The sequence below is a fragment of the Cetorhinus maximus genome, chromosome 8 (assembly GCF_964194155.1).
Source record: "Cetorhinus maximus chromosome 8, sCetMax3.hap1.1, whole genome shotgun sequence".
Taxonomy (NCBI): Eukaryota; Metazoa; Chordata; class Chondrichthyes; order Lamniformes; family Cetorhinidae; genus Cetorhinus; species Cetorhinus maximus.
In genome coordinates, this window is record NC_135886.1 from 41455199 (window position 1) to 41470048 (window position 14850).

The window sequence follows — 14850 nt, forward strand, 5'->3', positions numbered from 1 at the left end:
TGCTGCTGTTGGACCGTCTTTCTTGCCACTGGATTTGGAGGATCTTGCAAAGGTGGTACTTTTCCAGTGTTTCCAGGGCCTGCTGTCAGAAAACTAAACTCCTTCAGCACAACGCCTCCTCGAGTTAATTAAGATCAACAGCAAGATCCTTAAAAACGTGAATTATTTTCCATATTTGGGACCCTCCTCTCGACAAAGGCAGACATAGATGACAAAATTCATCATTGCCTCCAATGTGCCAGTTCAGCCTTCGACTGACTAAGGCATTTGAGGACCAGGATCTCGAATCTCAGACTAATGTCACTGATTACAGGGCAGCAGTGATCCCCATGTTCCTATTGGACAACTACAGCCTGCACCTCAAAGCACAGGAAATGTACCACCAGCGTTCCCCTATCACCCCTGCGTATGCTACACTGGCTTCCGGTCAAGAAGTATCTTGATTTTATAATTCTCATCCTTGTTTTCAAATCCCCCCATGGCCTCTCACTTCCTTAGCTCTATAACCTCCTCCAGTTCCACAATCCTCCGAGATATCAGCGCTTATATAATTCTGGGCATTTAAGCATCCCTGATTTTAATTGCTCCACCAGCTGCCTTGGTCCATAGCTCAAGAATTCTCTCCCTACACCCCTCTGCCTCAATTTCTTCCTTTAAGACACTCCTTAAAACCTACCGCTTTGATCATCTGACCTAATAACTTATAAAATAAAATATGGCACTGAGCCACATAATGCTCCTGTGAAGTGCCATGGGCATTTTATTACATTAAAAACACCTTGTCATATAAGTTCTTGTTCTGTGATGAAGATCAATTAATGCTACAAAGGCTGTGACTGAACCTGGGAACTCAGTTGGATTCAGAGTAAGATATTTTATTTCTGACCAGTGATCTCTTTTACATTTTTTGAACTTCCTTTTCATGCCAATTTTCTTTTTCATTCTTGCAAGTGCCTCTCACACCCTCTTCAAACTGGAAGAGCAAGATTCAAATTCACTAATAACTTATAAAGGTATGTTTATTAAGCAATCAAATCAAAAAGACTTACTGAAGCACTTGTTGCTTCAAATTTAGGTGACATGTGATTTGGCAAAGGCACTGCTGAGTCTATTTACATGACTGCATATTGTAACAAGTCATACGATAGACTATAAACACTTTCAGCTTGTAATAAGATCTCAGCTTTAACCCTTTGAGGGCCATAAATTGTGTACATATTCACTAACAATAAACAATTACACAAAAGTATTAAAGAGGGCTTCAAGGGAAGCTTAGTATTGCACAATTCCACTAAGCCAAGAAGCCTACATTCACCTGTTCTGTGGGCCGAATATGTTCAGTGCTATCAGTACATAATAACTTAATATTATACACAGTATAGAAAATCACATCATTGTGAATAATAATCTTTTAGGCCACTTAGATTAGTTTGCTAGATTCAGAAGGTCACAGAATTTAACTAAATCTAATCATACAATGTAATCCATGTAAATAATCATCCAAATCACATTTATGCCGAGGGTGAAAGATCACCTGCAGAAGTTGATTTTGTGCTGAATCAGCTTTACACCTACTTCAGTATAACAGCAGCTTTCTAGTGAACATTCGTGCATGTAAATGAATGTGGACCTTATTGTACACCAAACCTGCTTAAGGCTTCACTTCTCACTTGGTCTATCTAGTGCAGCTGTGTTTTGGGCTTAATAAATAAGAAAACTGGTGGGATAAAATATTATGTCTGGTTGCCCAGAACTATTGATGAATCAATTTTTTCTAATCTAAAAATTAAAAAAACACATGTTTAGCTCTGGATACAGTGACTCAGTTGGCACACTCACCTTATGCAGTGTGAGGAGAGGTGAAGGTGAAAAAAAAGTGCATGTACGACAGATGTCAAGTAGAAAGTACAATGGAGAATTAGGCTGAATACAGAAGGACCAGAGGGGAAGTGAAAAAACTAATAAGAAAAGCAAGGAGAGAGCATGAAATGAGACTGGCAGCTAACATAAAAGTGAATCCCAAGCTCGTCTATAAGCATATAAATAATAAAAGGGTGGTAAAAGAAAGAGTAAGGCTGATTAGGGATAAAAAAAGGGTCTTGCACGTGGAGGCAGGAGAAATAACGGAGGTATTAAATGAGTACTTTGCATCTGTCTTTACAGAGGAAGATGATGCTACCCAGGCTGAGGTGAGGTAATGGTACATTTGAAGAATTTACAGTTGAGGAGGTTTTAGAAAGTGAAGGAAGATATAGATACAGAAATTATTAGCCAACTATACAGAAAGAGGGTGACATGGCTGTAGGCATCAAGAGGGGTCGAGACATATTTAACTCAAAACCGAGACTTGTTTAAGATCACAAAGAGGTGGCCACTGTAATATATGTAAAGCAGAAACTTATTTAACTTTAAAATGAAATGATTGCTGTAAGCACATAGAGTGGAAATCTGTTTTAAAGCACAAAGACATGACCGCTGTAAAATTCTTCAACCGGAGACCCGTCTAGTTTCACAAAGAAATGCAAAGTACTGTAATAGCTCTGCATAACTTGTAGTCATGTGATAATCAGAACACCTAAGTAATCGACATGATTGTAAAGTGTATAAATGTGTAAAACGAACAATTGGGGAGGCAGTCTCTCCACGAGCCGTGTCCTCTTGTCTGTACACTTGTAATAAAGCCGTTGTCTTATTCAGACCTCCAGCATCTCCACCTCTAGTGTCACTTGAACACTACACCAGAAGGGCTATCTTTACTTAAAACAGCTAAGGTACCAGGAGCAAATGAGATGCATCCAAGGGTACGGAGGGAAGACAGTGGAAATTGCAGAGGCACGAGTGATAATCTTTCAATCTTCCTTAGACACAGGGGTGGTGCCAGAGGACTGGAGAATTGCGAATGTTATACCCTTGCTCAAAAAGGGGTGCAAGGATAAAGCTGACAACTACAGACCAGTCAGTTTGACTTCAGTGGTAGGGAGACTTCTGGAAACTATAGTTTGGAACAAAATGAATAGTCACTTAGAAAAGTGCAGGATAACTAAGGAAAGCCAGCGTGGATTCATTAAGGGTAAATCATGCTTAACTAACTTGCTGGAATTTTTTGAGGAGATAACAGAGAAGATTGATAAGGGCAATGCTGTTGATGTGGTATATATGGATTTTCTAAAGGCATCTGATACAGTGTCACACAACAGGCTTATGAACAAAATTCTAGCTCATGGAATAAAAGGGAAAGCAGGCACTTGGATGAGGAATTGGCTCAGCGCTAGGAAACAGAGTAGTGATAAATGGTTGTTTTTCAGATTGGAGGAAAATCTGTAGTGGAATTCCCCATGGGTCAGAGTTGGACCCTTGCTCTTCCTCATATATATTAATGACGTAGACTGTGGCGTTCAGGGCATGATTGCAAAATTTGCAGATGATACGAAGATTGGAGACGTTGTCAACTGTAATGAGGATATTCTTGAACTTCAAAATGACATAGACATGTTGGTGGATTAGGCAGACAAATGGCAGATGAAGTTCAGTGCAGAGAAGTGTGAGGTGATTCATTTTGGCAGGAAGAATATGGAGAGACAGTATAAAATAAAAGGAGAGACTCTAAAGGAGGTGCAGGAACAGAGGGACCTTGATTTATATGTACATAAGTCATTGAAGATGGCAGGGCATGTTGAGAGAGCAGTTAACAAGGCATATAGGATCTTTGGCTTTATTGATAGGGGCATTGAGTACAAGAGTAATGAAGGAGGTCATGTTGAACTTGTATAAGACACTAGTTAGGCCTGAGTACTGTATCCAGTTCTGAGTGCCATACTTGAGGAAGGATGTGAAAGCACTGGAGAGAGTACAGAGGACATTCACAAGGATGATTCCAGGGATAAAGAACAGTAACTATGAGGACAGAATGGTGAGGCTGGGACTGTTTTCCTTGGAAAAAAGACTGAGAGGAGACTTGACAGTGGTATTCAAGATCCTGAGGGGTATGGACAGGGTATATAGTGAGAAACCATTCCCACTCAAGGGAGCATCAAGAACTAGAGGGCACAGATTCAAAATAATTGGCAAAAAAGGAGTAAAAGCGATGAGGAAATTATTTTTCACCCAGAGGGTGGTTGGAGTCTGGAACGAACTTCCTGAGAGTGTAGTGGAGGTAGGTTCAATCAAGGTATTCAAAAGGGAATTGGATTGCTACCTGAAAATAAAAAAATGTGCAGGGTTACAGGGATAAGGCAGGGGAGTGGGACTAGGTGGAATGCTCTTTCAGAGTGCCAGTGCAGACTTGATGGGTGAACGGCCTCCTCCTGCACTGTAAAGATTCTGTGATCTAAATTCGACTTGATATTACACAAAGATAACAGCAGTTACATATTATAATAGAAATTTTAAAAATCAGATTTCAGCACACTCCATCTCAGATAAAAGGGAAATTGCCTAAGAAACATGTTATAATATGTGGCCATACATAATTCCATATAATATAAAATCAAAAAATGCTGGAAAAACACAGGTTTGACAGCACCTGTGGAGATAGAATCAGAGTTAATATTTCTGCTCTGAAGAAGGGTCATACAGACTCAAAACGTTAACTCTGTTTCTCTCTCCACAGATGCCGTCAGACCTGAGTTTTTCCAGCATTTTGTTTTTATTTCTGATTTCCAGCATCTGCAGAATTTTGCTTTTATATACGTGAGTAATTTCATCCAATTCTTCTATATTTAACCATTTAAAACAATTTCTGTCAAAATATTTAGGAAACACACAAGTTGCAATAACTGCAAAATTATTCTCAAAATACCTTTCCAATGTCAATTTTAAACAGTCTTAGATTTCTACCATTGAAACTACAATAAGATTTCCCAGGTCAACAACTTTCCTGTCAGGTTCAGGCCAATTTTGGAAAATCACAGTCTGCCAATAATTTTTGTGCACTCAAGCTTCCAAATGATTTTTTGGAAAAGGAATAAAATTTGAACTGTTGTGTGAATTGAGCTACTGGACCCAGTTGAAGAACCATATAACATGAAGTAGGATTGAACTTAACATTTTATCTAGTCAGGTATGATTTCAACGACCAAAGGATTCATAGGACTGAGACATAGTGTTAAATGGAACAGAACCCGCGTTTCCCATAAAAAGCAATCTATAACATAATTACTCCACAAATCAGTAATGCATATCCAATTATACAAGCACTAACAGCAATTATTAAACTTTTATCTCATAAGCATGTTTAGTTTACAGCAACTGCCAGGGTGAAACAATAGGTGCTTCTGTCTCAGTATAAATATGATTATACTGCCCACGGTTTCTGTAAAGAATTTAATCCACTCTAGTGAAACTAATATCTTATCAACATTTTATGAATCAAAGACTTAAAATCTCTTGCAATGACCTCACTTCCATTTTCTTATCATTTATCATAATTCAAACTGAACACATCATTTTAGACTTCCTTCATCCCTTTTTGAATATTTCTTTCTGCTAACTTACATAGCTGCCAAGGTCTTATTTCACTCTGAACACAAATATTCCACAAAATAATTCCTTCTCTGTATCCTTCAGGCTACAGATAATCTAACAGAAATTGACAAATTGGGGCAAAGTTGTGGAATGGTTGAATTTATCTCCCTAGTAAAAGCTCAATACCAACCTGATCCAAATGATTATTTTTACATAAAAGCAAAATACTGCAGATGCTGGAAATCTGAAAAAAACCCAGAAAATGCTGGGAAAACTAAGCAGGTCTGGCAGTATCTTGTGGAGACAGAAACCGAGTTAACATTTCGCGTCCACATAACTCTGAAGAGTCATACGGACTCAAAACATTAACTCGATTACTTTTGCATGTTGAGTGTGCTACTAGGCTAAAGGAATTAAAACATTTTCAGAGGCATTGGGCTGAATTTCAGCAAAAGAGAGATTACATTGGGGCTCAATACAGTGTGGGCAGCCATATGGATGGGAAAAATTTCTGGCAGGTCAAAGGAAGCTCCATATTTAGCAGCCTTTCTACAGGCTGCACATAAAGAGGACACTTGAAAGGGTACCATACAACAGAGATTGAGCATGAAGAATGGATGGAATCAGAGGAAGGATAGCACCAATTTTCAGTGACGTCTCACTGGAGGTGCTCCCAAAGGCTGGAAGGTAACAGAAGAGAGGTGCTTTTCCCACTGGAGCACCAGGTTGTGCAAAGGACATCAGACCACAACAATACCCCCTTGCAGGGAAGTAATGCAGGGCTTCTCCAGCTCTGGCCAGGCATCAAAACCTAATTTTCGGGCAGCCTATGGCCTGTTCCACAGTTGCCATTGTAGTTACATGACAGCAGTTGTACATGTCCTCTGCCTTTGTGTCAGGGTTCTGCATGGTTGTAAGAAGCCATGTTTTCAGTGCATACCCTTTGTCACACAATATCCAAGCATGAAGTTATTTGAGTAGCCTGAAAAGCTGACACATTTCAGTCTGTCTCACGACGTACAAGTCATGACTAAGTGAACAGGGAGTATGACTCTTTCCTGTTCAAGGCAGCTCCTGGCTTCTCTGCGGGAGCCTTGATGGCCACATACCCCAGTCGATGATTGCTGAACCTGAGAGAATCCAGCACTTTCGGCCTTTCTGGCCTGATCGGTGCGATTCCATATATATTGCCCTACCTTCTGGTACCTGGCATCTGTCACCTGCTTGATGCAGTGATGGGCTGCTGACTGGGATATCCCACAGGTGCCTCCGGATGACCCCTGGATTGATTCTGAGGCTTAAAAGTTAAACGCCATGGCTGCCTCCACCGCCACATCATATTGGCCTTAATGTCTCCTCCAGCATTCCACATGTGTCTGCTACCACCTGCCTGGAGAGACCCAGTCTTTGCCGACAGGTGTTCTGACATCTCCATGAAGCAGAACCTCTTTTTTCTATTCTCTCATGCAATATGAGCAACACTGGCTGGGCCAGCATTTGTTGCTTCGCTAATTGCCCTAGAGATGGTGTTGGTGAACTGCCTTCTTGAACCACTGCAGTCCATCTGGTGTAGGTACATCCACAAGGCTGTTAGGAAGGGAGTTCCAGGTTTCTGACCCAGCAACAGTGAAGGAAGAGCAATGTAGTTGCGAATTAGGATGATATGTGTGGCTTGGAGGGGAACTTACTGGTAGTAGCGCCCCCACGCGTCTGCTGTCCTTGCCTTTCTGGGTGGTAAAGATCATGGGTTTGGAAGGTGCTGTCGAAGGGGCTTGACAAGTTGATGTAGCGCATATTTTCTATGATACACACTGCAACCACTGTGCGACAGTGGTGGAAGGAGTGAATGTTTAATGTGGTGAATGGGCTGCCGATCAAGTGGGCTGTTTTGTCCTGGACGGTGTTGAGCTTTGAGTGCTGTTGGAGCTGAACTCATTTAGGCAAGTGGAGAGTATTGCATCACACCCCTGACCCGTGGCTTGCAGATGGTGGACAGGCTTTGGGGAAATCAGGCAAGTTAATCGCTGCAGAATTCCTAGCCTCTAACCTGCTCTTGTGGCCACAGTATTTATATGACTTCTCCAGTTAAGTTTCTAGTTAATGGCAACCCCCAGGATGTTGATGGTCTGCAAACCCTTTCAGCCAGCTAGAGCCTCCTGCAAACAACAGCCTGCACTCTTCATCCTATACGTCCATGTCTGCATCCCCTCGCACCATCGTGAGGCTGCTGCTCCTCTGCCCGTCTCTCACTCCTATTCTTCCCCTCGCTAGAGGAGTCAAACTCACCCATTGAGAATTAGATCGCTCAAGACACAAAACCTCTCAATCCCCTACTGTTGTGTGCACTAGATGAAATACAGCTGGGAGGCACCCTTCTAGTGGGGAGGTAGTGGCATAGCAGTATTGTCACGGTACTGGTATTCCAGAGACTCAGGGTAATGCTCTGGGGACCGGAGTTCGAATCCTACCATGGCAGATGGTGAAATTTGAATTTAATAAAAATCTGGAATTAAAAGCCTGATGATGACCATGAAATCATTGCCGACTGCAATGATGCCCTTTAGGGAAGGAAATCTAAACAAGGGCATTTAGGAATGGCCAACACCCGCATCCCATGAATGAATAAAAAGAGTAAGAGATATGGGCTCCCACTGCGCAATCCCACCCCCCAACATTTCACTACCCTGCCTGAATAATTCTTACCCTTCCCATTTGAAAACACAGTTTAACTCAAGGCTTCCAGCCACCATTCACCTGCCACTGATCTGTCACTCCTGTTTAGCTGGCAAGCTGCTGAAGCTCTGGAACCTGTGCACAGTAAAATTTAAAGTCCACCTTAAAGCCACAGAGAACTGCTTGCCTGCACTAAAATAAAAGCAAAATACTACGGATGCTGGAAATCTGAAACAAAAACAAAAATTGCTGGAAAAACTCAGCAGGTCTGACAGCATGAGAGTCATACGGACTCGAAACATTAACTTTGTCTTCCTTTCCACAAATGCTGTCAGACCTGCTGAGTTTTTCCAGCAATTTTTGTTTTTGCTTGCCTGCACTGTTGTGCCCCTGCCATTTTACCACCTACTGTCCCGCACCCGACTCCAAGCCTGTCACCACGGGGCTGGTGAAATTCTACCCATTGTGTCAACCCATGATACATCGTGGTGGTCAGGGGGTTTGGGATGGAAAAAGAAAGAGGAAAAAAAAAATCAGTTTAATAGCCAAAAATCCAAGTTTCACTGTCTAATTAAATAATGGACTGATGCAAACATTTTACAATGTTTGAAAATTCAGTATTTTTCTTAAAAAGTTTTAGAGTAAATTGAAATTCTAAACCCATTGACTTTTATTCTGTTTTGCTCCAGACTTTAATAATTCACATTATTGCAATTAATGAACTGTCAAATAGGCAGGCTTCCAAAGGAAAATGCACCTACACTCTTAAGAATTACAACTTCATACACATTCTTTAATGGATTCTCTTAATGAAGTTTTGCTCCATTTCCTATGCAATAATCAATCTCAAAAATCTTCTTTTTGGCTTGTCAGTGCCTTTTCTAACTTCATACTGCCTTAAATACACATAACTGCGTCAATAACTATATACTTGCAAGCCACTGAGCAAAACTCCAATTAATAATCAATATTAGTAACAATCATTTTTCTTCAAATAGGGATTTCATATATTCTACTTACCATTTTATTAAGCTCAATTGTGTACTAGTGGCACAATTTGTTTGCAAACTTTTTTGCTAGCAAAAATATATTTGGCCTTCTTGTTAACACAACAAGATCTCTGCAATGCACTGTGACAAAGGAAAGTATGACCATGGTACTGCTGCCATTAGCAGTCTAAGTGATGTTTGTAGTACCCCTCCATATCTGCTTTCATATAAATTACACAAATGATACACAACTATAAAATGTGCATCCTCATAAATCTACCCTGGTACAAATTTATTTTAGAAAAACAGTACTCCCATAACAGGGGAAGAGAATTATCTCTGTTTTCTGGGGTTATTTTCTCCCCTGGCAATATCGAACAGCAGCAAAAATGCCATAAAGTAACCTATTTAGAATTCATTAGCTGCATTAAACATCGCTGCACAGAATAAACTAGCTCATTTTAGGATATTTGCTTTTAACCATGCATTCTGTAGATGTGTGCATCAAATAGTATACAATAGAATTGAATATTGTTTGTAAATCTATTCAAAATACTTTATATATTTTACATATAAAATATGTAAGTTAAAAAAAGCTTTAAAACTGTTATTCACTACACATTTAAATATTAGTAAAAATCCAGACACCAATTATTTTTGAATTATCACATCAACAACTGTATGTATCCTAATCATTGTATAACCTTGGCTTAAAACAGTTTGTTGTTTCACAATAGATTCTTCCATCTACCCCCACAGATTCTAATATTACGAAGTTTGCAGATAAGTCCAATTTCCAAACAAAACTACAATAAACCACATGTGAAATCCCAGCATGTGACCCACTACAAGCAGCTCAGAGGAATACAAAGCGGATCAATGCCAACCTGCAAAAGGTCACTTGTGATGGCCTAGTACTGAACCATGAATGTTTACCAGTGTAGCCAATGTATGGAAAAAAGGTGAACGTTTAGCTTGCAGCTTATCCAGAAGGAGTGGATAGGAGGGGGGCAAAGAGAGACGTGAGGGAGGAACAGGACACTGGGGTGGGGGAGAGATGACACACTTGGATGGAGTGGGAGGGTAAGGTCACCCCCCAGGGGAACATTCTTGGGTAGGAGGAAAGAGAGAGGCCGAACAGCAGCCCTGGGACAGGAAAGGAATGGCTGCCTCTGGGAGCAAGGGCAGGGGAGGGATGGACATGCCTTTTGGTGGGGGAGGGAGGGAGGGGGAATCAGACATAGAGACACCCCAGTGGGGGGGAGAAGAACTGAGTGCCTGGGGGGGGGGGGGGGGGAGAGGAGAACTGGGTGTGGGGGTGGGGAAGGAGGAGAACTGGGTGCGGGGGGTGGGGGTGGGGAAAGAGGAGAACTGGGTGCGGGGGGTGGGGGTGGGGAAAGAGGAGAACTGGGTGCGGGGGGGGTGGGGAAAGAGGAGAACTGGGTGCGGGGGGGTGGGGAAAGAGGAGAACTGGGTGCGGGCGGGGTGGGGAAAGAGGAGAACTGGGTGCGGGGGTAGGGAAAGAGGAGAACTGGGTGCGGGGTGGGGGGGTAGGGGTGGGGGGAAAGAGGAGAACTGGGTGTGGGGGGGGAGAGAGGAGAACTGGGTGCGGGGGGTGGGGGTGGGGAAAGAGGAGAACTGGGTGCCGGTGGGGGGGGTGGGGAAGAGGAGAACTGGGTGCGGGGCGGGGGGTGGGGAAAGAGGAGAACTGGGTGCGGGGGGGGGTGGGGAAAGTGGAGAAGTGGGTGCGGGGGGTGGGGGAAAGTGGAGAAGTGGGTGTGGTGGGGGGGGGGGGAGTGGGGAAGTGGGTGCGGGGGGGTGGGGAAAGTGGAGAACTGGGTGCAGGGGGGTGGGGAAAGTGGAGAACTGGGTGCAGGGGGGTGGGGAAAGTGGAGAACTGGTTGTGGGGGGGGTGGGGAAAGAGGAGAACTAGGTGCGGGGGGGGTGGGGAAAGAGGAGAACTGGGTGCGGGGGGGGTGGGGAAAGTGGAGAAGTGGGTGCGGGGGGGGTGGGGAAAGTGGAGAAGTGGGTGCGGGGGGGTGGGGGAAAGTGGAAAGAGGAGAACTGGGTGCGGGGGGTGGGGGTGGGGGAAAGTGGAAAGAGGAGAACTGGGTGCCCGGGGGGGGGGGGGGGGAAAGAGGAGAACTGGGTGCGGGGGGGTGGGGAAAGAGGAGAACTGGGTGCGGGGGGGTGGGGAAAGAGGAGAACTGGGTGCGGGCGGGGTGGGGAAAGAGGAGAACTGGGTGCGGGGGTAGGGAAAGAGGAGAACTGGGTGCGGGGTGGGGGGGTAGGGGTGGGGGGAAAGAGGAGAACTGGGTGTGGGGGGGGGGGAGAGAGGAGAACTGGGTGCGGGGGGTGGGGGAAGAGGAGAACTGGGTGCGGGGGGGGGGGGGGGGGAGAGGAGAACTGGGTGCGGGGCGGGGGGTGGGGAAAGAGGAGAACTGGGTGCGGGGGGGGAGAAAGTGGAGAAGTGGGTGCGGGGGGTGGGGGAAAGTGGAGAAGTGGGTGTGGTGGGGGGGGGGGGGGAGTGGGGAAGTGGGTGTGGGGGGGTGGGGAAAGTGGAGAACTGGGTGCAGGGGGGTGGGGAAAGTGGAGAACTGGGTGCAGGGGGGTGGGGAAAGTGGAGAACTGGGTGTGGGGGGGGGTGGGGAAAGAGGAGAACTGGGTGCGGGGGGGGTGGGGAAAGAGGAGAACTGGGTGCGGGGGGGGTTGGGAAAGTGGAGAAGTGGGTGCGGGGGGGTGGGGGAAAGTGGAGAAGTGGGTGCGGGTGGGTGGGGGAAAGTGGAGAAGTGGGTGCGAGTGGGTGGGGGAAAGTGGAGAAGTGGACGGGTGGGGGAAAGTGGAGAAGTGGACGCGAGTGGGTGGGGGAAAGTGGAGAAGTGGGTGTGGGGGGGTGGGGAAAGTGGAGAACTGGGTGCGGGGGGGTGGGGAAAGTGGAGAACTGGGTGCAGGGGGGGTGGGGAAAGTGGAGAACTGGGTGCAGGGGGGTGGGGAAAATGGAGAACTGGGTGCGGGGGGGTGGGGAAAGTGGAGAACTGGGTGCGGGGGGGTGGGGAAAGTGGAGAACTGGGTGCAGGGGGGTGGGGAAAGTAGAGAACTAGGTGCGGTAGGGGGTTGGGGGGGTAGAAGAACTGGGTGCGGGGGGAGAGACTGGGTGCGGGGGGGTGGGGTTGGGGGAGGAGGACTGGGTGCGGGGGGGGGGAACGAGGTAAACTGGGTGCGGAGTGGGTGGGGAAAGAGAACTGGGTGCGGTAGAGTGTTGGGGAAAGAGAAGAACTGGGTGCGGTAGAGTGTTGGGGAAAGAGAAGAACTGGGTGCGGTAGGGGATTGGGGGGGAGAAGAACTGGGTGCGGTGGGGGGGATGGCGAGAAGAACTGGGTGCGGTGGGCGGATGGCGAGAAGAACTGGGTGTGGTGCGGGGGATGGCGAGAAGAACTGGGTGCGGTGGGGGGATGGCGAGAAGTACTGGGTGCGGTGGGGGGATGGCGAGAAGAACTGGGTGCGGTGGGGGGATGGCGAGAAGAACTGGGTGCGGTGGGGGGGATGGCGAGAAGAACTGGGTGCGGTGGGGGGATGGCGAGAAGAACTGGGTGCGGTGGGGGGGTGGCGAGAAGAACTGGGTGCGGTGGGGGGGTGGCGAGAAGAACTGGGTGCGGTGGGGGGGTGGCGAGAAGAACTGGGTGCGGTGGGGGGGTGGCGAGAAGAACTGGGTGCGGTGGGGGGGTGGCGAGAAGAACTGGGTGCGGTGGGGGGGTGGCGAGAAGAACTGGGTGCGGTGGGGGGGTGGCGAGAAGAACTGGGTGCGGTGGGGGGGTGGCGAGAAGAGCTGGGTGCGGTGGGGGGGTGGCGAGAAGAGCTGGGTGCGGTGGGGGGTTGGCGAGAAGAGCTGGGTGCGGTGGGGGGTTGGCGAGAAGAGCTGGGTGCGGTGGGGGGGTGGCGAGAAGAGCTGGGTGCGGTGGGGGGGTGGCGAGAAGAGCTGGGTGCGGTGGGGGGGTGGCGAGAAGAACTGGGTGCGGTGGGGGGGTGGCGAGAAGAACTGGGTGCGGTGGGGGGGTGGCGAGAAGAACTGGGTGCGGTGGGGGGGTGGCGAGAAGAACTGGGTGCGGTGGGGGGGGTGGGGAGAAGAACTGGGTGCGGTGGGGGGGTGGCGAGAAGAACTGGGTGCGGTGGGGGGGTGGGGAGAAGAACTGGGTGCGGTGGGGGGGTGGGGAGAAGAACTGGGTGCGGTGGGGGGGTGGGGAGAAGAACTGGGTGCGGTGGGGGGGTGGCGAGAAGAACTGGGTGCGGTGGGGGGGTGGGGAGAAGAACTGGGTGCGGTGGGGGGGTGGGGAGAAGAACTGGGTGCGGTGGGGGGGGTGGGGAGAAGAACTGGGTGCGGTGGGGGGGGTGGGGAGAAGAACTGGGTGCGGTGGGGGGGGTGGCGAGAAGAACTGGGTGCGGTGGGGGGGTGGGGAGAAGAACTGGGTGCGGTGGGGGGGGTGGGGAGAAGAACTGGGTGCGGTGGGGGGGTGGCGAGAAGAACTGGGTGCGGTGGGGGGGTGGGGAGAAGAACTGGGTGCAGTGGGGGGTGGTGGGGAGAAGAACTAGGTGCAGTGGGGGGGTGGCGAGTAGAACTGGTTGAGAGTTAGTTTGTGGAGACAAGGGCAGCCAGCATCCTTATTAAGCTTATTAAAAGTTGGGAGTTGGAGGCGGTGCTGCCCATTTCCCTTACTGCGGGCAGGGGGGTGGGGGGGGGGGCGCGAAGGTTCATACCCACAAAGGTAAGCATCCGCCTAACAACAGCAAACTTTGAGACAGCTCCAAGGGAGGAGAGGCAGTCTCATAAGTGCAGTGGAGACGAAAAAGCCTCGTCAGACCGGGACGGCGGGGGAAGTGGTGGAAATACCCAGAACCTGCCGGGAAGTCAGGAGGGGGGGGGAAACACTACCCATTCGACTGACAGCACAATGCACCAATTAGAGGCGCGCATCCTCCCTAGCCAGCCAATCAGATCGAGCCAGAGGCGAGATTTCCTGCGCCAGCTCCGGCTGCCCTGTGAGCTTTCCAATCCTCCTTCCTGTTTGAATAAGAAGCTTTTTTTATATACCAATAAAAAAGAGAAAAACAAACCCTTAACTCGCGGGACTCCCTCGCCTCAGTTCCCCCGTTAAAATCTAGCCGGCTGTCTAACTCCCGTGTCCGCCGTTGCTCGATCACTTTTTGAAGCGCCTCAAAGTTCTCTCCGCTAATGTTTACGTGCGCAGCGGCTCGAGCGGTGACAGCGCCACTGACGTCATTCAGCGTGACAGCCTCGCGCCACCCTCACGCGTTGTGACGTCACAACAGCCGGCGGGGCGCGGGGCCATGGCATGACGTCACAGGCCGTGCTGCTGCGACATTGTGGGCGGGAAGCGCGGCGATTCAAATTGAGCCGTCCCGCCCCGCCCCGCCCCGGCACTCCCCCTGCTTCTTTTGACCTGTACATGAGTTTGTCTTACCTGCCTCTTTTTTAAATATATTCTTTCATGGGATGTGGGCGTCGCTGGCAAGACCAGCATTTGCTACCCACCCCCTCATTGCCACTGTGCCAGGTCGTTTACCACCCCCATTTCAGAGGGCAGATGACAGTCAACCACACAGAGTCACCAGACCCAGGGAAGGGAGGCAGGTTTCCATCCCCAAAGGACATGAGTGAAAACCAGATGGGTTTTTACAACAGTCAACAATGGTTTTATGGTTAAAACAA

The 14850-nt window shown here is 48.0% G+C and overlaps 1 protein-coding gene across 1 annotated transcript in view; it reads right to left on the reverse strand.

Annotated features, from left to right (window-relative positions):
• Positions 1-14390, reverse strand: part of LOC144683574 (peroxisome proliferator-activated receptor delta-like) — an 86431-nt gene extending 72041 nt beyond the window's left edge. The window contains exon 1 of the mRNA XM_078546725.1: positions 14235-14390. The gene's annotated coding sequence lies outside the window, so the exon portion shown is untranslated. The remainder of the gene's footprint in view (positions 1-14234) is intronic.
• Positions 14391-14850: the final 460 nt, after the last annotated feature.